General features: G+C 44.4%; 1 protein-coding gene across 17 annotated transcripts in view; it reads left to right on the forward strand.

The window, feature by feature from the left end:
- Positions 1 to 25804, forward strand: part of LRP3 (LDL receptor related protein 3) — a 212708-nt gene that overhangs the window by 180509 nt on the left and 6395 nt on the right. For 10 of the 17 annotated variants that reach the window (XM_042821441.1, XM_042821457.1, XM_042821444.1 and 7 more), the window contains 4 exons: positions 11593 to 11795; positions 19393 to 19505; positions 20634 to 24614; positions 24852 to 24954. The gene's annotated coding sequence lies outside the window, so the exon portion shown is untranslated. Of the gene's footprint in view, positions 1 to 11592; positions 11796 to 19389; positions 19506 to 20633; positions 24615 to 24851; positions 24955 to 25804 lie in introns of all 17 variants that reach the window. The other 7 variants (XM_042821446.1, XM_042821445.1, XM_042821448.1 and 4 more) reach the window with 7 other exon arrangements.

The raw sequence follows: 25804 nt of genomic DNA on the forward strand, positions 1-25804 counted from the left end.
GAAAATATCACTGATTCTTTGTGGTCCTTCACTCCACATGGCTGCAGCAGGGACAGCGTGGCATGCTGCTGATGGCCACAGCATTGTGGTGCAGGTGCAGGAGCGACTGCAGCCAAATGGTGCCAGTCTGCATCCAAGAGGATGCAGCACCAGCAGATACACTGCTGTAAGTGCTGAGCAGAGCCCTACCTCAGACCAAAAACAGCTCTGCTGAAGCTGCTGCTCTGTGGTTGAGAGCACCCAGCATGCCCTCCTTCCAGGCCGGTTCTTGAGGACTGCTGTGCCTTCCCACATCTGGCTGTTTCATGTTTGGCCTGAAATGGCCTCTCTCTGAATGGCAGCTTTTCTCTCACATGCGAGCTCCCGAGGTGATGATAACGTTATATTTTCCTGCAAACTGTGTCTGAGCAGCTGTGTCTTGTTTTCATTTGCTACAATTAAACTGGCGATGAAAACATTCAGGACCTGAATATCCTTCCACTGTGGTCCATACAAAGTTCTTACACTCATGGGAACAAAATCCAATCTTCAGTTTCCACTTCAGTTCATTATATTCAGTCTGTATTGTGCCCTACTCCCTTTCTAAACCAGTGATAAAAGCATTGGTGCTGTCAGAAAGATTGTGAATGAGCTGCACCAGGAAAGAACCCATGTCCTAAATAAGTGCTCCTCATTCAAGGTGACCAGCTTATACTCAGAAATAACTGGTGCTGTTTCTACAGCCTTTAGTTTTTGTTGGTCTCTTTGCCATAGAGGCAGTATGTTATGTATGCCATCTCCGCTTGCTTCCTGTTCCTGGCCAGCTGTGGATTGATGATAGCATCTTCAAGTTGTTGGACTTCCTCTTCTTGTCTTTAATCTCTTTTGGTTTCAAAATGGCCCCCACATTTACAGTTACCAACCACAGCAGTCAGATAGCAGCAGCTGGTGGCCAAGTAGACAACACAGTAAATTTTAAGAACAAACAAACAAAAAAAGATCTATTCTTTAGGTGGCATAAGAGGATTTAATGCTAAGGTTTGGTGATGCACAGAGTAATCTCTGAAATACTTGGCAGTTAATATCTTGCACGTGCTAATTCTTGACATTTTCAAGTTCGCATCAGCTGTACTAATAGGAGTAGTGACAACAAAACCATGTTCATGCTGCATAGTCTATAAATTCAAAATGTAGCGAATAGATGAGAAGAAGGTATACTTCTTGAATGCACTTGATTTGCTTGTAATCATCTCCTTCCTATGAGGTAACAAGTTTCTTGCCCTAAATCTCCAGACTACAGATCAGAAAAGCAACCCATTTTATTTAGTTAACACCTGTGCTCAAAGCTAGGCTAAACCAAGCCTAATGTAACCATCCAGTTCTTCAGAAGCAAAGCCACAGGTGATTTTACTTCCTCTTCCTTTCCTTCTTCATTACAGTCACAGGGCACAGAGCCTGAATGAGCTGCAGAGCAGATGTTTTGAAGAAAGCCCTGGCCAGAAGCCACTTTGTGTCTGTTGTTGGTTGGTTTTGTTTTAAGATAGAGAGGGAAATGTACCTTATTATACATAGGTGTTTCTTCCAAGATGTATGAAAAGTAAGAACAAGTTAGGAAATGCAGAATTTCTTCAGCCAGGTGCTGAGATCTCCGCAGCTGGGAGCACTGCCAATGCCTCGCATAGCTGCATCTTTCACATGTGTCAAGATCATGAAGATAAGAGGAATTGATCAGGGAGCCACTGCAGCAGTCATCCAATGAGACAGGCTGCTCAGAAACCTCATGACCTCATCACCTGAGAAAGACATTATGGATTTGGAATTTTATAAATGCAGCCAAGTGAATAAAGCAAGGAAATGTTTATGTAGTTTGGGATGATCAGGAGGCCTATGGAAATCATGGAGAAAGTCTTCCTTAGGAACAACATAGGTAAGAATGGAAGGGTCAGAGGTTGGATGGAGAGTTTTAATTTCAAACTAGCTGGATGGTTTTTCAGTTGTAAGCGTGGTTGGTAGAGATCCCAGGTGGGATTCAAAAGGATGTAATGGGGGGAAGAAGGCTGTAGAATCAAAGGTCAGGTCTCTGCTTCCCACGGCTGTTATAGTGTATCTGCACTTGAGACTGCTGTGCTTTTGCTGCTGTTACTGTTGAGGACTGATGTGTGAGAAAGTTGTACCCCAAATTGTCATCCTAGGTGTCTGAGGCCAGCTGTAAATTTGCAGGTAGCTGAACTTCTTGCAGGAGGATGCTGAGGAAGATAGGTATGTCTGGATGATGAGAGAGGAAGAAATCATGAGTTTCTAGTGTCTGTAACTCCTGTTTATCTCTCAGAGACACTGCAAGCATGAGAAAGTCTTGGTGAGTGAAATCTTGAGCAGCTCAGACCTTGATTACAGATGGCAGAAGTAATGCTCTCTGCTGCCCTGTGCTGGAGTGCACACCCTGTTGTCAGTATGCGGCAGTGGGAGGTGAGCAGCAACTCTGCATTTGAGGGGGAAGATTAATTTCTAAATTGCAAATATGCACAGGGAACACAGTTATAATTTTCCGTGGTTGGCTTTGTAAACTGGAGCTGCAGTGGTGGTAGCAATCTTTGCTTCTGGGTCTGTGTACAAACTTTCTTCAGCCATTACCTGTTAGTGTGCCTTAAAGATGCTTCAAGTTGCTGCTTTCCTCTGTCCAGTCCCAGATTGCAAGCTGTTTTATTTAATTCTGTTCTATTGTAATAGTTTTATTTAAGGTTTTTATTATCTGCTCAGTTTTTCATTGTGAAGGAAGTGGTGTTTATCATTCAGGAATCATGACCACAGCCGGGAGATCTATATTCAGTTCATGATGTTTCCCCACACACTTTATCTTAGGCTTTAACCCTGCAGAGTCTGAATGCCTTGAGCTAAAGCCAGTTGGAGCTTGGTGTGATAAGTATCATGGACCGAAGGAGGACAGCAGAGGGCTTATCTTCTTTAATCTGCTATCTCATCATATCTCTTGCTTCATTTACAAAATGAAGACTGTGTCATAAAAGATCCTTTATCAGCTTGGCTTAAGGGTTGTTCAAGATATTCTGGTCTCAATCATCTTCTGTTGAAACCTTCATGCTTTCTGGGTTGGATCCAAACCCAATCAGGACAAATTCTCTCAGGCTCTGGAGAGAGCCTGGGAAAGATTATTCTGTGCAAGTCTAGTGGCAACGTTGTTCTTAGACTGCCTCAGAGCTATGCTGTATCTGGTCCTCCAGCCCCAGTGTGCTTGCAGCATAGCCAGGCTCCATTCTGACAACAGGAGATCCATCCTTTGCAACTTGCACCTGACTCCTCTTTTTTTGACTCCGTGGGCCAGGATGTAGATTTCACATCCTTACACCACATTTTGCAACAGTAGTTTCCTCGTCTGATACTTACTTCCGGCAAAATAGCTCCTGCATTCACTTCAGCTGTCCTTGCAGAGCTGCCCACCCAGCAGAGGGGGCTGCCACCAGGTCAGCATGCAGGGTAGGCCCATACCATGCTCCCAAAGTGAGGCCAGAGGCTCTGGCGCAGTGCTCTGGCACCCACCTCCCTTACTGCAGTCCCTCTGCCCTTAGACCCTGTGCATCAGGACAGTGATCCAGGAGATGAGAGGCGGTGCCTGAGCTGCTGTGCCTCACAGTGGCTGCAGGGAGACCAATGCGGTATCATTAGCACAAGTACGATGGCCTCTATCTCATCAGTCTAGCCATTAGTAAACAACCCGTGTGTTACACAGTCTTTTCATCTCCTGACTTTACAGAACCACTCAGCTGTTCAGGAAGCACTACAACTGCTAGCCAGGAGTGGCCAGATACTGCCTTTGAGCACGTTTGGGTTTTGTTGTGCAAAGGGCTACTTCCCTCCCACTCACACCCTCAAACTCACAATACGGAGAAGCCAACCAAGGGGGAAGAAGACAGAGCTCTGCCTCATCTCATTGGGCTGATACAAGCACTCCCTCTGCCCTCACCTGATCTCTGTGACCTGCTGATGCAGAAACAAATTGTCATTGGCAACAAACCGTGCTGGCCTGAGAGCCACAGATTAACTTCTGAGAAAGCCTGACGTAACTTATTACAGAGTCTAGAGGGAAGACACCCCCCCATACGCCTCCTCCCTCCCCTTGAATCAAGGATTTCAGTTTTTACGTAGTAGGTGGTAGCAGTGAACATGATACATGTGCTTCAACAGGCACATTTATATGTGAGCCAGGTCTCGTCTCCAGGCTGCCTCTTTCTTATTTCCCTTTTGGGACTGTGCATATGAATATCAGAGATGCTGAACCAATGGGAGCTGTAAAACCTCAGCTTGTTTTTCAGCCTGTGTGTATTTTGGTTGCCACTGAATATTGCGTCAGAAAATGATTTAATGGTGGGGAAAGAAAGAATACCCCTTCTGTGATATGAATAGTATATTACCAAGAGTATATATTCCCAAATTTGCTACCTTTGTTTAAGCTAAGCAATGCTCTCTTATGTTATCAAAGCCTGAATACTGATTTTTGCCAAACTGGTTTAAGTCCAACATTTCCCACTGGCTTTGAGAAAGGCAATCTGGATTCATCTCATTGATTGAGAGTTTCAAAGCAATCATGGCTTCACACTTCCAAGCCATTACATTTAATCTCATCAATATGAACTGAATATGCACGTGGTGTAGGAACAGTAACAAATGGGAGAAGATTTCCCTGAAAGCCCAGCAAGACCTGCCCTTATCAACTCAGGGCATATAAATCACTTTCTTTTCCAGCTCATTTAACCTTGGCCAGTGTCTTTATGCCTTGGTTTGCTTTATTTCCAGAAAAACGTCCGGTTCTCTCTTGATGCATGGCCAAGGATCTCTTCTATCGCTGACTCTATCAACTGGGTAGTATCCCAGCCCCAGATAATTGTGTAATTCTGTCTCAGTTTAAACATATTATTCCCTATTTGCTTTCAAATGAGTTATTTCAGAAACTGCACTGGCGCACTGAGGTCCCTTTGGCTTTTTGGTTTCTGCACGCTTCCTAAGTACTTCCTAGTACTTCCTAAGTACTAAGTAACTTTTCACTAATTTTTGTATCCCCCTTCTGCTTCCTGCCATCAGTGGTGGAGCTGCAATTTGAGTCTGCCTGACAGGCATGCAAGAGGGAAGGAGAGTTGCTTTTTAATATGAAAACCCAAAAGTTCATTGTGAGTGGTGCCAATGCAGAGGGGCTGAGGAGGTGCCTCATGCTATGGGACAGGGGCACTTGTGGACTCCTTTAAGTCATGCCTTTGCTGTGCTCTTCAGTGGCAGCTGAGAGCTCCAAGCTGGAGCTCAGGAGCATCTGAAATACACTTTAGGGGAACAGCAGCAGAGTGTGCAGCTGTAGCAAAGGGGCTGAGACCAAAAGGGATTTTGAGACTGGTGGCACAAGCTCATTGCAACAACAGTTGATCTGAGTGAGATGAGACAGGCTGGTCCAGGAATATTTCAGTGTAAAGGCTTAAACAGACCAATTACCATTAAACCACATTCTTGAAAATTAAATCAGGACACTCTATATAGTGACATTACTTCCAAAAGGAGATCACTTCTGTCGTGCTGAGTCTCAGATTTGTGTTGAATGGTACACAGAGCTGTTGTGTCACCCCCTCATGTGCAAGGGGGGATAGCAGAGCACATGTACGTTCTTCCTGGTGCTTATTCCTGTGTGCCAAGTGTGAGAAGATGCACCAAGTAGTACTAATGTGTTTTAAATGGAGCCCAGTGTACCTTAGGTGATCAGCGCACATGTTCCAGCACAGTGGGCTGTACAAAGTAGATGGCACCATGTAGAGTGCAATTATGTAGATTTTCCATAATGTATTGCTGTTCCAGAAGACATTGTATAAATCACTGGGTTTTTTTTCTGCAGTAATGTCCATTTTTTGTCATGACTGCCAGCTTGCCAGACTGTTCTGTCATCTGCTCAAAGCTTGTTAGGGCTTTGGAGCGCTGTGCAGGAAAATCTCTTGGTGAGACGTGTGTTGTGAATTACAGCCTTGACAACTATGAGAGGGTGCATGCTGAGGTACAGCATTAATATTCATATGGGAACAGATGTCTTGGCTATTAGCCAGGACACAACCTCGTTGTGTTAGATGTTCCAGAAAAAACTGTGGCCCCTGCCTCTAAGAAATCACAGTCTCTATATTGCAAGTAAGGAAGATCTGCTGGTTTTACTCTCAGATAGAAAAGCAGCAGTCTCTCTGTCCACATTGTTGACAATCCAACAGAAAGCATAGGGAGCAGAAACTTGACTCATTGGCATCAGTGCAAGAGCTGTTCTTTGAACCCACTGCACTCATGGGAACAGTTTTCTTGGAGAGGTGATTCATCTCTGGGGAAGTCCAGGATGAAGTCTGGACACTGCCTTCTCAAAAGGGACAGCTGCGATCTCTTACATGGGCTCCTCCCTGATTGTCGTAGCACTAAGGATGACTTGCTGCTTCTGGGAATGAGCTACGTGGTGCAGATCTTGTGGGCATGCCTCTGTGCTGTCAGTGCTGAGTTACTAAAACTGGGCCCCTTAGATGGAGGTCTTTCTCCGGTGAAGGCTTGCAGACAGTTTAATGAGTCTTTCTCAGGAGACAAAAAAATACTGCATGGGAATTTCCAGAAAGAGCTAAGGTTTTTGTCTTTTGCACATTTTTCCAGAAATCAGGTCTACATTTGATCCACATAGTCCAGGAGTGCATGGCCCAACCTTGGTTACACAAGGTGATAGCACCTTTTGGTGCTGTTTTTTAATAGATTAATCACTTGTCATATACAAGGCTGATACAAATGACCCAATTTTGAGGGGGAAATTACAGTAATCCACTGTAAGATTTTGGAGCAACCACTGGAAAACTTGTCACCAGCCCTGGACAGAGAACTGCAGAAAGATGAGTCAGGAAGAAAAAGTGCAGGTAGGGAGACAGAGGACAGTATGTGAATCCTGGGACCAAAAGGTTCTGCAGCAGATTGTAGCGTGGAAGAGTCAACTTTCCAGTGATGGACAGGCCCTGCAGGTTAGTTGAACTTTAGACATCTTTGGCTAATGTGGTAAAGTTTGAGGGACGGAAAGAGGGGAGAACATAAGGCAAAGAGTGGAAAATTTAGATGGATGGTGTAGACAGGCAAATGTCCAGCTATCGGAAGGACAAATAATAAGGGATCAGAAAGAATACATCTTGAAAGAGCACAGAGATTTGGGGAAACACAAAGACTTTTGAACGATGCGACTCAGAGCAGTTTACAGAGCTCTAAGCACACAAAACCCATCCTTGGCTGCAGAAATTCCTAATCTGGAGATGGCTGGGGGCTGGAGAATACTCAGGGGAAAAGCTGTATGTGCTTACCCTGTGTTCATACTTCTCCCCAGGCATTTTGCTTTTGCCACTATTGGAGACGGGAGATAGATGGACCTTTGGCCTAGCTCAGTGTGGTGACTGTCATGTTCTTGTGCCCCTCATGTTGTGAAAGAGTTGGAGTCCTTGTGGTGAGTCGTCCGTTAGCAGAAGCTGCAGGACAAACTGCGCTTAGTACAGCATGTTGCTGAGTCAGGAACAGGAGGGACCTTGCTGGCATTCCTCAATGCTTTGTGCATTACATACTGAACATCTCATGAGGAGAACACTGTGTATCCCCAGAACACCTGGGCTCTTCACCAAGATGTCTGTACAGAGGTTCAGCAGGTCGCTGCCTGCCCAGGCTTCTGTAGGATGGCAGCACAGCTCTCCATCTCACAGCTGCTGTTGCTGTTTGAGCTGAGCAACTGGGCTGCGTGGCTGCCTAGGGACTTCTCCTGGGGCACTGCCCTCACCCCTGGCCCACTGCAACCCTGGAACCTCCTCACTTTGGCCTGTCAGCCACAGCGTTCTTGTGAGACTGCTCTTGTCTCTGGGGGCAGGGAGACCTTGGTGGAGCTGTTGTTCCTCTCCCTTGGCTCGCATCTCGGTGGCTGGCGACATCTTGCTGAGCCCCTGCTCCAGCCATTCTGGCTGCCTCGCTCCTCCCTGCTTCCTTGGGCTTGGTCTTCATGACTCTCTTGAGGCTGTAATTATCTCCCATGAGTAGTGCCGGAGCTATCCTGTTTTGTCTATCAGGAGGGATCTCAATTTTTCCAAGAATACTCTGGCACTTTTAAAAAATAATTGTCTCCTGAGGAGGTAACAATACTGCTCACCTCCTTTCTGCTTTTCCTCAGAGAAAGGCTCTGTTTCCATCTGTTAACAAGTAGGAATAAGGGGAATCTGTGTCCAAAGCAATTGAGAGGGCAAGGAGGGCAGAGCAGCATTTGTACACATATACAGTAATTTCTGCTTGGTGTGTGTATACATGTGCACGTGAGTGACATTTATCAACAGAACATTTTTTCTAAGGTCAGTACTTTTCTCTGCTTGGGAGAAACAAGCCTTGCCAATAGCTGGATTCAATTCATAAGAAACTAGGTGGAAATAATGATGAGGAAATGAGAAAAATAAGCTTTTGGTGAAATAATTAATGACTGGTTGTGACACAATCTCACAGCAGCAATCCAAGGCTCAGGGAGATCAGAGGAGCCCATCCGCTGCCAGACAATGCTTACCATGCAAAGCCAAGTAGCCTCCTGTTTGCAATTTAAAATCATAACGATATACATGGACTGCAGTTGGTGGCGGCTTGTTTGTTTTAAGTTCTCCTAACAAAGTAACAGCACTCCTTTCGTCTCATCTGTAGGAGGGGAGACCAGTGTGTTCCAAGCAGCTTGTAGCGTGTAAGACAGGTCCATCTCCAAGCAGCTAAAGCCAGGAGATGAATGTTTCAACATGTGTGAATTATTCTATTGCCACCAAACTGAACAGAGCTCAGCCGCTCACGGATCTGGTCCAAAAAACTGAAACCAGTGATTCTCAGCTCTGGATGCCTGCAGAAGGGTGGGATTTTGACTGTAAAAGGTGCAAAGGAAAGGCAAAACCGTTTCTCAACAGGCTTGCATGTGATTTAATGGAGTCCTCACCCCCTTAGCAATATCTGTTTATGGACCCACAAGTGGATTAAGTAGAAAAATACCTGGCCTAAAATAAATAGTTCTTGGAAGGCCAAGAGCTGTCACATGGAGCGGTGGATGAGATGGTGGGGGTGGGTTGGCTTGGTTCAGGAGTCATCTTTAAAGTAAATCTCCCTGTTGTCCTTCTCCCCCAGTTCTGCTGCACAGTAACGTGGTCTATGCTGAGCAAACTGGATTGCTCTGCCTGAAACCAGGTGCTCCAAACAGGCTCTGACTGCCAGTGGGTGGCTTCAGTGCACACAGCCAGGTACAGCTGGTCTGACACCCCCAAAATAACAATGATGTGAATACAGGGATTCTCACACCATGCATTTCATATCGTTCTGCTCTGCACAGCATTACTGCCAGGGCTAGCAGAGCTGTGCCACCATCGTTTGCTCTGCTCCTAGGAGGAGGTGAGCAGTTGGCTGGGCACAGAGCTTCCCTGCCTGGACTGCTCGGCACTGCTGCTGTCCCGAGCAGATGGGGTGAGAGGCAGGAGGGGAGGCAGCCCACTCCTGATCGCTTCCAGAGGTCCTGTTTTCAGCTTGGTTGAGGCACTGCTGAGTCATTTTCATGCAGAATGAGTTATGGCTGTGTTTAAAACCTCTCTATTATCCTTCAGTAATCCGGAGCTCAATCTTGCGTTCTAATGCTGTCCTTCTAAAGTGCAGATTTATATGTAAAACACTTTGCACTTCGGTTTCCTCCTAAATAATAACTAACGTTTTTCTTCTGAAGGCTTTATAACATTAGCTAACTAGTCCTGACAACACCCTGGTTTTCCACATGCACAGCAGAAATCTTGGATGAGCTTCTTAAGGCTGGTGTTTTCAATTCTCATGGTTTTATTGTGAGTCTGGGGTGGGCTTTTTCTTCAAGTCTCAGCTCCTGGAAGCACATGATCACATGACTAGATCACTTTTTTTTTTTTTTTTTTTTTTTTTTTTTAAACAATAAGTTTCTAATTCTTCAGTTGCAGGGAAAAGCCTGAAAATGTTATCCAAATGCACTGCAAGGCTCAGAAACCAGATGCCAAATGATGAGAAGCCAAACTGGATTGCCATTTTTGAATCTCTGAAGTTTTAAGGCAATCTGGGTCTTTGCTCATGTTTTCAGAGAACAGAGGAGCTTGGCATTAAATAAACCTTCTCTTTACAAAGAGGTGAAGGAAAATAAGAACTTCAGGGGTGCTAATATTCTCTATTGGCCATCTCCATTTGCTTTCTGATTCTTATCCTGCATCTGCTTAGCTTTCCACATGGTGACCTGTCACGTTCCTCACAGTGGTGAAGAAAGTGGTAATGGTAAAGAAAAGCACGCACATAAATCTTTGCTGGAATGGAGCAAGTTTTAAATCAAATCAAATTTTCATGAACAAATAAGATCAAGGTTTTAAACTCTTCCATCTGTGACTGTGCACTCGTAGGGTGCAAACGTGCCCTGGGCCTGGGCAGGCAGTTTGTGACACTCAGTGCTACTGTAACACAGCAACCATTGCTGCTGCAGCTACTACCAATAAAACAGATCTGTTAATGTTGTGATTGTGATCATCTGCTTAGAAAGGTGCATTAAAGCTTCTGGTAGGTTCTTCTTGCACTGTGGTGCTGCAAACCAGCCATTTCCACATTGTAAAAGGAACTGGATGTCAGAAAGTGATAAACATTACTGATTTTGTGTTTCTTTTACTTCCTTATTGCTTCTGCAGTGACCCATTTAACTTCTGCCATTATTTCCCACTGACGGTGTGCTGTGTCAGCCTGCAGCTGGCTGCCTGTGGGACTGCATTCAGGTTTTTCTCACTGCATTCTCAGTCCTGTATAATCCTTGCTGCTGTAAAAGTGCTGCTGCTTTTTCATGTATACATTTTGTGTGAGGGGAATCCAATACTATTTTAATTACTCTCTGTGTGTTTATCCTTTAGCTATGAGAAAATCTCTGCTAGATTTTAAAGTCCAGAACTTCCCCGAAGGAAATATTTCCCAGCTTGCTAGATCTTAGTGATACAAGATCGTTGTGATATTAATTATAAAGCATGCTTTTCTTCATTTTCTTCTGTGGCATCTAGACAAATATTTCTGTGGCTCCCTGCACAAATCCCTTGTCCCTCCAAGCTGGAGAGCTGCCTCTCTCTCACTTCTGCTCAGGCTTACAATATCTTCTCCTTTCTAGTGTTTCGGCCATAATTGCTGCTTTTTAAACCATTCAGCCTCTTTGCTCCCATGTTTACATACTGAATTGAAAAAAAAAAAAAAAAAAAAAAAGTATTTGAGGTGGAATCACAAGCAGCAGTGGTTTCTGCCTTGTGGTGTGCATTAATACGTTACCGCACCTTCCCATGCCGCCCTGCCAGCAGCAGCCACAGAGGAGCGCTTGGTGCTGGCCGCATGGAGCTCTGCCATGTTGTAAGAGCTGATGGGAGGGCCAATTGTTTGTTTCAAGTGTTGACCACAAACTCACTTAGACAGGTTTTGTCTAGGAATCTAGCGATTCCTGTATTACAGTCTTCCTGGGACCAATTCTCTGCCCACTTCCCTTAGAATAAATCTGCGCAATGGTGTTAATTTTGCAAATCTTTATTTTTGTTTCAGTTTGGCATGTTCGAAGGCAGATGACCCTGCTTTACATTTGCTCGTGTCAAAGGCACTGCATGCTACAGACAGAGCAGACCGAAACCAACAGAGTGCTTCACAGATAGTGATGGAGGGCGAAAATGCAAAAGAACAACTGCAGCATCTAAAGGGAAGTTTTCCAAGCACGGGAGAAGGGGCATACTGGAAAGAGAAGAGCCTTCGTGAGTAAAAGTTAATGATTCTAAAATGGATGTACTTTACTGAGGAAAGCAACTAAGACTTTAAGTAATGAATTTGCTGGTGAATTACTATCAGATATGTGAGAACTGCTGTATGGACATACTTGGCAGGAAGCTGACTACCTGATAAACCCTTTCCTCTCCACTTCCAAGTGAAGCATGTTTTCCCCTTCCAGAAGGGTAAGAGCTGAGCTGAGCAGTGGCAGCAGTACAGGTACCTGGGGTGTGATGGGGCAGTGCCACGGCAAAGCTGGGCTCTGAGCATGAAGCATGCTGCCACAGTTCTTGGGCAATACAATCAAGGAGGGAGTATATTAATATTGGGATCATTTAACATTGAAATTAAGTATCTAATCAGATGGGCACATTTTTCACACACTTTCCAGAATGGAAGGAAAGATGGGGTACTACGTCAAAAGGCTGTGGTTACATCACAGGGGCCCATAACAAATTTATGAACTTCTGTGTGTCATGATGAATTTATCTGCATCAGATGACTGCTCATTTTGTATGAGCATGTCATATGTTCAGTGCGCATGGTCAGTAAAGGATATGCAGGAGTTTGAAAGATAAGTGGATGGAAATATTATTCTCCGAATCCAAACAAGTCTCTCTAGAAGAAAATTTGGAAGGGAAGTGTAAGCTGAAGACAAGTCTACTTGAATTCTGGCAGTCTGTTAGATCTTAATTGCCTATATAAAATGGGAGATAGAGGCACTTCTGCATCTCAGCAAGGTTTCTAAAGAGAACTGTATTAAGAGATGCATGGGTAGCTCAGCAGAGGAGGTGGTTTGTATACAGAAGGTGATCAGATGGCTCATCAGGATGCAATGGCAGAAAATATCTTGCTGAAGTGAGGCATGGGAAAGGGACAGCTATGATACCAATCCAACTAGTAGGGCTTCTCTGTGGCCTTCCTTGATAGATTTACCATGCTGTTCTGGTTTGTTCTCCCTTTTGTAGCTAGCTCTTCAGATGGTGCATCCTGTTGTGCGTGATTTAACACACACCTTACAATAAAGCAACTCAAGGTGGATTGAAAGATTTATGTTGCTGATACTGCAACAAATATGTCAAGTTCCAAATGGTCTCTCAATGACTTCCTGTGTTATGCTGAGATAGTTGGTTGGAGGCACCTTGGTGAAAGACAAGGCCAGCTTACAGTCATATCTAGGCATGAGTCTGATCTGCCTTTCATGCACTTTTATATTTATTGCAGAGACAATGTGTTTCACTCACAGCTTTGCTCCTCTGACAACTATTCATGCAATTTAAATAAGCTGCACTCCAATGTTTGGACATTGCCCTGCTTTCTACTTGTTTGTTTAGTGAAACTGCCGTGTAACTGCCCCAGCAGAGTCCAGAGTTATAAACAAACTTTGACTGCAAATGTGTGTTTAGTTCGGATTTCACCTTGACGCAGAGCCTTTATTTCTGGAGGAGCAGAGACACTCTCCAGAGCACATCAGCACAGCGCTGAGCACACACCAAGAACAGCAAGCACGAACTCCCTTGCAGTAAAACATGGCTAGAGAAAGGCAGCAAACACAAACATGGCATGCAGGGTTTGTTTTTACTAGAGTGCATGATTAACTTCACTGTGTTAATTCATATAGGTATTAAACTTCTTCATACTTTTGTGATAAAGCTGCTGTGAACAGCCTAAAATCTCACTTATGTCATTCTAAATCTGAAGTAACTGTCCTAATAATAGCATTTGGAGTAGATCTCCATCAAAGTCTCTAATAATTAATTTGTCCTAATGTGGGTTTTTCATTTTTCCATGTGCAGGTGCAAATCTGAATGTTTGTAATGTCTGATTTTTTATTTTTATTTTTTTTTTAGTTTTATTTTGGGGCAGCAGTGTTTGCTGAGGCTATAAATATTTAAATCCATTAGTTATCCTAGAACATAGCCCTGTTCTATTAAATATTTTAATCTGAATACACAGCATCTACCTTGAAAATGTAATATAAAGCTGTTCAAGACAGTCCAACAAAGGTAGGACAAAAACATAATTCTGAGGTCCGTTCTGTGATCTATGTGACAGCTATGACTGAATGACTAACAGCACCAGGAAACAGCCACCATCAATTCTGCAAAGTTAGCAGTGTCTTTCAAAAATAGGTTTTTCAGGAATGTGCAGGCTTCTCGTGTAGTGACTTGGGGAAGTTCTCAGTGGTACCGCTACCTACTTGGAAAAATAGGCAGATCCTGAAAATGGTATGTTTGCACCACTGAATTCATTCAGAGACTTTTTTTCCTAAAGGGATTCCCTGCAGGGGAGCTATTATACATGTTCTAGCCTGAAACTTGAGATGGCCAGAGAATGGAAATTGTGTTTCACAGACAATTTTGAGATTTTGAAATTTGTTTTCATTCCAATTCAGAACAAAACCTCAAAATGTTGAAATTCTCCACAAAGGAAAATTCCACAAAAATAAATAGTTTTGGCTTATTTGGATTATTACAACTTTTAAAAATGCATATATTATGTAAAATCAAATATCTAAATGCTTTATTCCAAAAATTGTTGGAGTATCTTCCTCCAAATGCTCTGGGTAACAGTAATAATTCCTCAAAGCGTTGTGATTCTGACAGAAATACAATTTTGAAGGAAAGATGCTCCATTAATTTCCTGTCTGAAGCCCATTAGACTTCCTATTGCCATGGTATCCAGACGTCTTGCACTACAACAAGTGTAAAGCAAAAGCTCTGCAAATATTCTAGCTCCAGAACCATGATCTACAGTATGCCACATGTGGGCTTCTCGTTACATGTTTGTGCTGTGGTAAGGACCAGAAAGTCCCCACTTATGTGAGAGAAGAGAGAAGAACTCAGTTTCTGAGGAGAGCTCTGAAGCCATGGGACAGTTGACATGAAGCTGCTCTTGATGCCACCAGGCCCCTGGCACTAGAAGTCTTCTCCCTGGCAGCAGAGCAAAGAAACCAGCTGCTCAGTGGCATCAGCACTGGCTCTTTCCATTGAATGGAAATGACCCACATGAGGAATTGAGCTCCTTGTCAGTCCCTAGCGGGGCAAAGTCCAGGGTGAAGAGATTCTAGGATTCTTTAACAAATACCAGTGTCAATAGCCTCTATCCCAGAGCTCAAAGGAGGCACTAGTGATGTGCTTTCAATGTCTGTGCTGAATTTTGGAACGTTTTTATTGTTCCAGTGTTATCTGAAGAGAACTGTGTTTCAGTTTTCATCCATGCCCAAGTAGAAGCTATTTCTTGCATTTTCATTCTATGCTGTTTTTCTTTGTGATTTCTTTTGGCTTTGATGAGTTGATTGGTAACTGCAGGCTTGGTGTTGTGAGGTGCTGGACATGCACAGCATGTGAAAAAAGTGCTTCTTTCTGGGGGTGATCTCAGGGACTCAGTCTCTTACCCTGCTCAGGGAAACAAAGTTGTGAGTACATTCCTAGGGATAACAGATGTGATACTTGCTATCCCACCTTGATTACCTGTATCTTGCCTCATCTTGCTGTTTTTCAATTGGTCAGGGAGCTCCACAACCCATGTGCTGACCCAGATTTGGGTCAGGCATCCAGCCTGCCTTATGGAACCCATGCCAAGTAATTATTTATGGTTATTCCTCTAGAGCCTTATGTCTGGCAGGATAAATTTTCAGTACACATCCAGAATCCTTGTCTATGTTAATAATGCAGATCAATAGGCCTTTTCCACCATGAGTGACAGGAAGATGTGTCTGCAGCTGAAGATTTCCCAAGGAAGAGTTTCAGATAACATGATAAATAATGGCTGGAGTATGATATGTCAGCATAGCAGCCAGGGATTGAGGAGCCATGAGGACCAAACCGCATTCAGCACAGAGGCGGTGAAGGCAAATGCCCACCCGTACTGTCTCCTATCCCTCCTTAGGGGCACAGAATAAGGGAAAGGGACTAAAAGGCTTTGTGAATGCTCTTGCCTCTTTGCTTCTGAGAATCAAAACATACTTGGTGTGTGTCACAAGCAATGACAGTGGTAGGCGATGAGGTTATTGGATGGCAAACCTGGTCATGCAGGTCTAGTGAGATTTTTGCCCTGTGTGCTGCACTGAGGAGGGACAGTGTTTGGGTCCCTGTTGTAGGTACACAAAGCCAGAATGTTGTCTACAAGTGGCACATTTGGGCTCAGTATAATTCTAGAATATGTTTTTCTCTTTGGGATATTTCTGAACTGCAGTCAGCATGCTCCCCACTAGAAAGTGACATGTAGGAGCCACCCTCTGTTGTTGAAAAGTTGATATAATGTGTGTACAATATTATGGTCACCAAAATATGTCTAAACCTAATTGGTTGCATGTGGGATAGATTGCTCTAATATAAAGAACTGAATGCACTGAAGACCTGCCAGAGGTTGCACAAAAAAAAATCAAAGAAAATCAGATGTAAGGCCAAATGTAGCTTTAGCAACTGCTGTTGTAGCACTTCAGTGGAAGGGCTCCCCCAGTGCAGAACTGTAGCTGGGATCTATCAGTGGAGCGTGGAGATGGGCTTTGGCAGGGCCTGCACTCATAGCCATGTCTATCCTCTGGTGGAAACATGGTGGTCTGGGCAGCTGCATGGTTTCGTTTTCCGACAGAGCCAACAATTCAGTGCAAGAGCTCAAAATGTTTCAGTTCTTTGGGAACTAAAAATTTCTCTTGAGAAATTAATGTATTTCATGTCTTAAGCCATTGTCAGAAACTCTACGAAAGTATCCAGAAAAAGGCACCAACCTTCCTGGTAATGCTGCAGCCCTTCAGCTTCAACAAGGACTAACCACTGCAGAGTTTGTACCATCACTTTGTGCCCTATACCACAGCTCCAGTTTCCTCCACAGCAGGAATTCACCGCATTACCAAAAGGAGCCATTGCAGCGCTTGTTCCAACCTAGCCCCCTGGTGAGGAGCCCTCACAGCCTTGCACGGACTCTCACTTACTCCTACAGCCTGCTAAGCTGTAACTGCATGACACAGTCCCACTGTCCTGCTCCATCAGGTGCAGCCCTGTTTAGGGAGCAGACCCAGAGGCTTTCTCTTAGAATATTTCATTAATGTGAGACGTATTTCTAGGGCAAATAAATGCCGTGAACTTCTTTTTTCTATCAGTTAGTTGTGTCATCTGACCCTGTATCATCTCAAGCATGAAAAACAGCTCTGATGGTCAGTGTTGAGAAGCAGTGAGTGTTGCTGAAGATGGAGCAAGGACAGCTTCAGTGAAGAACTGCCATGGAGTGAGAGAAAAGCTTCATCCCAAGCTGAGGGCAGTGCCAAGAGAAACTGCCCAGCTGTGTTACCTGGCCAAGAATTGATACAACACCAGGAAGCACTTCTGAAGCTCAACCTATTCCATGCATTATGCAAGATGGAGCTCATTAAACAACACAGGATGTTGCCATTGGGCACACAGAAGGCAAAGGATCAACTTCCACACTTGGACTTGGCCTCCATTTAAATTCTTCCAGAGAAAGCTATGCTGGTCCATAGCTATTAAAGCTAAAGAAAGGCAGTACAGCTCTAAGCAATGTAGTTATACTGGCAAGGAGCCATGTGTAAACAATCAAATCTCCTTCCTTCTGTTGTGCACCCACCAGCAGAGCAGTGATTGTCATTCAGGAGCACCCCCCAGTTTGGTACCTTCAGGCTCACTGAAGTGTCCCCAGCTGGGGCAAGCAGAGAAGGACTGCACTGGGAAGCTGGAGCAACATAGGGCGCTTTGAGGAGCCTGCCTGTGTCCCTGCCTTGCCAGCAGGCACCATAAGGGCTGGCAGAAAGCAAGTGCAAGGAACAAAGACAGAACTTTGCAAAACATCAGGTTTGATCTGCAACTGATTCCCAATTGCTTTCAATGGCACCTGTGTGAAGGGCTCTGGCCCTGGATGGTGTAGGGCTGGTCTTCCCTCATGAGATCCAGATGAATGAGCTTCTCTTATTACATGTACAAGGAACTCTTGAGATATGCCTAAACACAAGCCCTGTAATTATGGTGCATGTGTTAGCAAATTAGACCAAACTGAGCCAAAGGCCTTACCAAGGTATTGGGTGACGCTGTGCTACATGCTTGCTGGCTGAAGCTGCCCCGTTGGAGAGGACATGAGGGCAGCTGTCTGTCCATGTAGCTTTTATCCCTGCCCATAGCCTAAGGGGATAATGTGCTGATGGACTGGGGGCCCTTGGCCACACCACTAGCTGAATTTATGAGCATATTTAAAGCCTTTTATCTTCTCAAACAGCAGTGTGTTCATACACCTGTACAGCTTTGTCCCTTGGCACTCACTAGCCTGCAGCAACTCACTGAGAGCTGCTGGGCTTCTGGCAGACACAGGGCCTGGTGCTGGCACTCCAAAAATTCCTCTTCAGTTTGTTTTTGTTGTCTTTGCAGAGTGAGCCACCTAAAAGTCACCTTCTGAAGGGCTCTGTGTTAAAACCCACCAAACACTGCATGGCTGAGCGGTGACTCAGAGCGGTGCTTCACTCCCATGAGGACAGCGGAGCTCTGACCCATGCCTGGCTCTGGCTGCATGTTGGGCACACGCTGGTGCCTCCAAAGTACTGAGAGTCCGTGACAAACAGAAGCTGTGAATTAGTCAGACCTTTTTTTAATTAGCATTTCATTAATTAGTACTAATTTAGCAAACGAGTGCCCTGATTAGCTCGGTTAGAGCAGGAACAGAGGGGATGATATGGGATATCAAAGCTCTGACCAGAGCAAAGCCTCAGCCCTGCAGGGACACACAGGGCTCCAGCAGGCACAGCTCCCCTTAACCACATCACCTCCCTGTGCCTACCATCTTTCACCCAGTCAATGTCCCCACTTTCATCACAAACCCTTATTGCAACCGAGCGGTGCCTCACTGACGCTGTCTCTGCTAAAAGTCCAGTTGAACAAAGACATTTCCAGGGGCAGCAGTGGCACTAAGGAAGCAGCAATCGTATCTATTGTCCAATTGCTGCTTTTTTTTGAAGCAGGGATGACTCCTTGACATTAGGCATATGGAGTCTGCCCGTTAATAGTAGTTTAAAGTGGTCAAGAGGTTACGGCAGTAAGGAATGTTAGTAAAAATGTCTCTGTGGAGTTTAAACAACCAGTATTTTAGGCAGGGCTTGGTGGGTTACTGTCCCTGCACAAACAACTAGAATGTGAGAGTCTGGGCTGGGAAATACTTAAACTGTTTGGAAAAACTTGTTTTGTGCAGCTTGAGAGTGTCCCTGGAGGCTGTGGCCCGATGCCATGACTCCTGGTAAAGGCTGGGCTGCTGTAACAATGAAGCTTTTATGGGGAAGCTGGAGTACAATCAGAAACTTTTTAGTCCCAGGGGATTATGGGGAGGGGAGTTCCTGGGTTCAAGATGTCTGGCACATTATGCACATTTCCACCAGGATTTGGGGGTGTTCTATGGCATGCAAGGTATGCAAATTGCTAAATGTGTTTTCAATTTTGCTGTGTTGTGCTGTCTTTGTTGGGTGAGCGTTTTTTCACCAGTGTAGCCTGAAGACAGGATGGGTTCATAGCACGAGTGGAAAAGCGTTGTTGTCTCACAAGCAGTACTGACCTATCAAGAGCTCATTATATTTTCATCCTCCAGCAGGCTCCTAGCTGGGCGGCTCCAGATTATTCACTGGGTAATCTTCCTCCAGTAAGAAGTGTCCTGAACTGAGAGGCGTCTTTGATCAACCACTCCTTACCAAAGTGATCAAAACTGTGCGTAGAAACTGTCTTGTTCCTCATTGCTATTACTTAACCTCGATCATTTGCATGCTCTGTATGGCAGATGTCAGCAAGAGGTCTAGCAACTTGCCAGACTCCACTCAGTCAGCATTACAGTGTCACTTCAGACCTTCTTCGAAGGCATCACAACACCGCTAATTAATTTGAGGGCTTTGTTACAGAAGGGAAGGCATTTCCTTATGGAGAGAGGCTTCTCTTACCAGTGGTGTTTGCAGGAAGGCGCAGGGCAGGATGGTCCTAGCGAAGGAGAAGATAAGGGACTGTTCCTGAGGACAGTTAGCACTGCCACTATGCATCCATGCAGCTATCTGGGAGGTCAAACCCTGATCCCGTGCCTGCTGAAATCAATGACAGGATTTCTGCAGACCGTTGAAGGGACCATCGAGAGGCTGAGGAACAGCTAACAGCCCAGCCTGACACGAACAATTTGTACTGCAGTATCCACATGTGCCACACACTGGGCTGGACAGATCCTGAGCTCTGCGTGGGTGAGGGGAAAGGGCCTCACACGATCAGGGCCTGGTGGTTGAGAGCCTGGTGGTCAGTCTATTTTTCTTAGATGACAAAAACATAGTTACCAAGCTGAGACTGCCCAGAGGTCCTCAGGCTTGGTGGGTTTTATTGCTGGAGCCTCAAGGAAGCAGCCCAGTGTTGAGGGGTCTCCCTGCTTTGTCCCCCATTTTGTGCATCCTCTCCCTTTGCTTGCTGAGGTTTCACCTCAGGCCTGCCTCCAGTTTGGAAACACTGAATAGCTCTTAATGACAGCAGCACAAACAAAACCCTATAAAGACAGGATTTGTGATTTATGTGGGGTTAATTACCACAACAAGTATGTTTATTCAATTCTCTAATAAATCCTAAGGACAGAAACAAGTACTAGCTTGACCAGATTCATCTTGTGCATACATTTCTTCTGTCACCATTTTTGCAAATCTATATGAGCAGGATAGATAAAGAGACGAAATATCTCCCATCATGTAGCCTGTAGCCCATGTATGCTCTTCAGCCTGCCAATGGCATCAGCATTTACTTCAGATCTTCTTGAGGAAAATAGGCTATTTTGTGACTTCTGCAGTCTTTTTTTTTTTTTTTTTTTTAAAGGAAACAAGTGGATCAGAAATGAACATTAACTACAGCAGTGCGATCTATTGCTCTGACACCTACTTGCCACAGGAGGAAGGTAAGGTCTCCGTTTGTCTCTGCTAAAGGAATGTGATATTTCTAACATGAGGTTAGAAGGCTGCAGTGACAGGAGCTGAGGCATGCCCAGGTCCTGCGGTGAGAAGCTGTGCTTCAGTGAGGGCACTCCATAGCCCATCACTCCTCACTAACAAAATGACTTGGTTCCATCAATCTGATTTACAGGAGAGGGAACTGATGTGGAGAAATGAGCAGTGCCATTGGGAGCGTGTGTTTTTAAGTCATAGATCACCGGGTGACTTCATGTAGACCAATGTTACTCAATACTGTCCCATTTGATTGTGTTCTGAGATACGTAGGTTGCAAGGTTTTCTTGAACTGCTGATTCTGCTTTAGCCATCTTCCATGTTGACAGTGTCCGTGTCTGTGTTGGGCTCACTGCAGTCCCTGATTTGCTAGAGAAGTAGTTGCCATGGCTCAGCGCTGTGCCAGACGGGGCCCCCGCCGCTCTGAGGAATTTGTGTCAGATAGAACATTTCGTACAATGCAGAAGGTTCTGTCACCTTGATTCGAAGGAAGTTGTTTGTGTTAATGCTTAAAGGTAACGTGAGACAAGGCGAGCTCTTTACTTTGGAACACGCGCTGAGCCATTGATGTACGCAGTACAGTAAATATAACAAAGAGCGCACTGTGGTATTTACACCCACCGCAAACACGTTTGCAAAATAGGATTATTTACAATCCAATGAAATAGTACTGCTTTTAAGGCAGAAACCCTGTGTGTTCAGTGAAGTGTCCTCCTCAGCTTTTCTTGCCGTTTATCGACCCAACACATTCCTCCCCATTTTTTTTTTTTAATGTCTTCCATTAATAGTTAAGAAAAACCTAGGGAAAACAAACACTCTTTTCCTGATTGTTTATTCACCAGTCTCTTAGGAACCATAATTACGTCTCCCAGGAATTGTGTGTTTTATCATACTGTATATCTTAAAGAGCCACTTTAGGTAAAATAACAAGGAGTGCCTTATGAAGGAAAATTGGATTCGTTTTAAGACTTTTTTAACCCTCCAAAGAATGGCTCTTTGTTTACTTCTTTAGTGCATGTGGCAACTTGCCCAAGTAAATACTATGCTGCATAAATACCAGAGATTGGTATTTATGATATTACATAAACATACTCTGAATAATGACTCATTGTTGCGATGAAGACGAACGCAAGCAATATACATCACAGTCAGTGCGTTATTTCTTGTCACTTTATTAAGTGACACTGAGCATTGTAGGACAAAATGACAGTGAGTGGAGAGGAGAAGTCTGATTGCATTATTTACCAGATCCGAGTTTACAAAACAAAAGAGAAAACAGCCAAAACAGGAAGGTTATGAGGATAACATAGCTGATTAATTATCAATATGCAGGATAAGTAGTTAGGTGCATGCTGGGGTTGACTGGAAAAAGATTTATTGCTCTTTGAATTGAAAACTCATGCAGTGCGTTTATTCCACTGTCCCAACAGGCAGCTGAGCCCTCAGGTTCATCATCCTACCTGTGGTGACGCTCATGTCCACTTGTGACAATAGTTACTTCCCTTATGGAGCCGCTCTTTTGGTGGCTTTGTTTCTCAGAGCCTCAGTCTGTCCAGTTAGAGTTTTGTTACACCTTTACTGCACTCCAGAAAAATCATGTCAGGGTTTGTGTGAAGGGAAAATGTGGCACACTTTGCGGTGCTGCCAAGTGATGGAACTCAGATCTGAGAAATCAAAATCCCAAAGGGAAGGTGCATATGCCAAAACCTCTATTTAAAGCCAGCAGGGTGTTACCAACTTATTTATTTTTAAAGCCCATGGTTATAGCCTATATGCTGCTGTCCAAACAGCGAAAACAATGGACACTCAAATTCTCAAAGGATCACTGAACCATCCCTTTAAAAATGATGATGAAAATTATCACCCATAGTAATGGACTAGCCTGAAAAATGTGATTTTTTGGAAATTTTGCTCTTTCCCTGAAGCAGCCCTTCAGAAACAGCAGAGAAATCTTCACAGTGGGAGGGTGATCCTCATAATACGTGGAGGAGTGGGATGCTCAGCTGTGGGAGCACTCTCCTCCATGACTGCAGGCCTGCACGCTGTGGTTGAGGTGAGGCTTTTGGTGTTTGATGGGGTCTATCACCAGCAGAAGAAATTTGTTCCTAGGTGTGAATAAAGGAGTACCTATATTTTCCTAAGTGAACATCTTTCACGCTTGTGTGCTCAAGAAGATAGCAGTGGATGGGGCCAACCTCTGCAAAGCACCTGGGCTTATGGAAACCTCTGCTTTACTGCATGGTCAGCAGCTGTTTATTGTGGTTATTAAACTGTGCCTTTTTCCTTCGATTTTAACAATTTCCTTCCTGGTTTTACTTCTTTAGTCAAAACCCACTCTGTGTAAGGAGAACTGTGTTTTGATGTACTCGGGTGCCATGTGCTGTTCCATCCCATGTGCAAGGTTGAACTGAACAAATGCTGACTTTTCTCCCTTGTGCTTCACATACTTTGTACAGGTTAGGAGGGAACACAGGGGACAGGAGAACAGAAGTCTGCTGGTCTGCAAAGACCAACGATGTCACCTGGTCCAGAATAAAGCAAGCTCAGCTAGCTCTACCAGCAAGCTTAGGAATGACAGTGATGATCTGTGTGCCATCCTGGATAACACAAAATTTGTGCCTAAAACCCTAATAGACAACACCTCAAAAGACTGCATGTCCAAGTAGAAAGGAGCGAGATACCTCCCACGTATGTCCTTATTTTCCCAGAAGAAAACAGAGTTGTAATGTATATTAGCAAAGTTGAGAGGACAGGAACTGCGGTCACACATCAAATTCAGCCACAATTCTATTTCTTCTTCATACTATTATTAAATCACACTGCCCAAAGCCTCCACATCTGTTGTGCTTGGTGCTCTTCAAACACAGGATATCATGCTTAGGCATCACTCCTTTATTTGGATTTGAAGCCATGCCTCACCGCTGTTTGTGTCAAAACAGTTACCTGTGCCAGGCAGCCTTAATCTGTATTCTTTCCTCACATTGTCTGGGGTCTGCTGCTCTGTCTTTCTGGGAGCCTGCAATATAAGATGACAAATTCTGGACAGCACTGAGGCCAGATAACATGCAAGCCCCATCCCAGCCCCACAGAAGTCAGTGGGAAAGCTAGATGGACAGCTGTGGTTTTGACTCAGGCCCAGAGATACTGGAAAATAACAAAGGGGACAGAAGGAAAGAGCTTGGTCAGCTTTCAGGGTTATTCCTCATTTCTTTTAAAAAGAATAAATACATGTTTTTTGTTATGACTTTCTCAGAATAAGCTTGGTGCTGTCAGCTAGCCATGTCTCAGCAATGTGCTTGCATGATGAAGGCAAAGCAATTCTGAGCTTACAGGCTTAACATCCTTTTTCGGTACAGTTCATTGCAAAGAAACCTGAGTAATGCATCTTCCCTCTGAAATGCTTGTCTGCTTTGCATAGAGAGCATTCACACACTTTGCATAAGCCTGAGGATCACACTGACAAAGAATGATAGCACTGCTTAAGTAGTTAATTTGGTTATTTATTCATTTAAGTGTATGTGAATCAAGACATTTTTTCTGTGATCTGAAGTGACTGCCAAACCTCTGATTAGTTTGTAGCTTTTACTGTGTCGTTCCATTCTTTTGTTACATAGGATGGATGCAGACTTAATTCCACTGGCAAACACTTTGAAAAGGGCAGCCTCTGTAACACCTCCCAAAGAAGAAAAGACAGAGACAGACTGCATGTCATTCCTTCATTCCTGCCTGCCCATGTCAGCACTCACCGTGTCTAGAGAAATGCACAAGTAACACACTTCTAGGCAAAATGCATTTATGTGAGCACTTGTTCTTCTGTGCAGAACAAAGTACATCTGCCCTGCAGCTATCCTGAGGGGTAAGAATGGCTCAGAGTAAGGATTATATATTCCACTGTTAATATTTGTCAAATGTTGTAAGATTCTCAAGTTAAAGTGATGTATGGACCACACCCACAAATGAATTATGTTGAGATGCACATCTATAGATCTATGCAGACAGAAAAAAAAATGCAGATTGACCTCACTGAACTTTGTACAGTTCTGGACTGATGTTAAACTTTGTTAAACTTCAAAATCTTGTTTTAATTCTTCAGGTCAATGGCCCAGCAGCGAGGCATGCTGTGCCAGCACCAGAGAGTCACCAGAGGAGCTGTGAACTGCCCCAGAAAGAAAGCGGTGGTGCAAGGTACCCTGTTGGTAAGGAGATGGCACTCAGGCTGGGAAGCATGCATGTTTGAAACTTGGCCCAAATATGCTCCTTTACCTGAACACATGGGAACTACATCCTTCTCGTCCTCTGTTTCAGGAGTTGAAAAGCAGGAGCGTCCCCTGTCCTGCCATCCTCTGCCTGGGGGCAAAGGAGGGCTGAGGAGACACTGGTCAGCATTCAGGTTTTGTACATGGCTTCATGCAGTACAAACACGTCCATGTTCATTTCTACCCTGTTCAAGCTGGTGTCTCCATCCCACAGTGCGGGGCCCTCCTTGATCCCCGCAGGCTGCTGGGTTCAGTTACATCTCTGCAGTCTCTTTTCTCTTTGTCACATCCTTTACTTTCAGCCAAGTATCTACCTGCATGTAGGGTCAAGGGGTCTTAGAATACGGGTGAAAGCAAAATGAACAAGATAGGTTCCATGAGGAAGGACAGGCTGGTAACCATGTTGTCTGTTTGTAAATAGACAGCTTTTCTTGGCATTGCTTCTAACTGCTGGGTAATGGTAGGGTTGTGCTCTTGAATTTCTACATAGAAATAAGGTAAAAAATACTACTTTTTCACCTGATGCTGTGCACCTGATGCAGATGTCTGTGAAGTTACCTCTGTGTTTTAGCACAAGACCAGATTAAGCTATGTGGTTTTATACCTTTATACTCCATAGAAGCTTCTGTTGCTCTGCACCACTCAGGACTTGGCCAGTCCCTATGCTGCAGCTCATCTGTCCAACTTCAATCCTTGGTTAGCAACTTCATAGAGAGGATCTGAAGAAAAGCTCAGTGGAAAAGGTGCTCATAATCTCCATAAGAGATTCTGTCACAGTTGGATAATAAAA

The sequence above is a fragment of the Centrocercus urophasianus genome, unplaced genomic scaffold (genome assembly GCF_019232065.1).
Source record: "Centrocercus urophasianus isolate 14NV4802_14NV808 unplaced genomic scaffold, USGS_Curo_1.0 seq_2, whole genome shotgun sequence".
In the NCBI taxonomy this organism is placed as follows: Eukaryota; Metazoa; Chordata; class Aves; order Galliformes; family Phasianidae; genus Centrocercus; species Centrocercus urophasianus.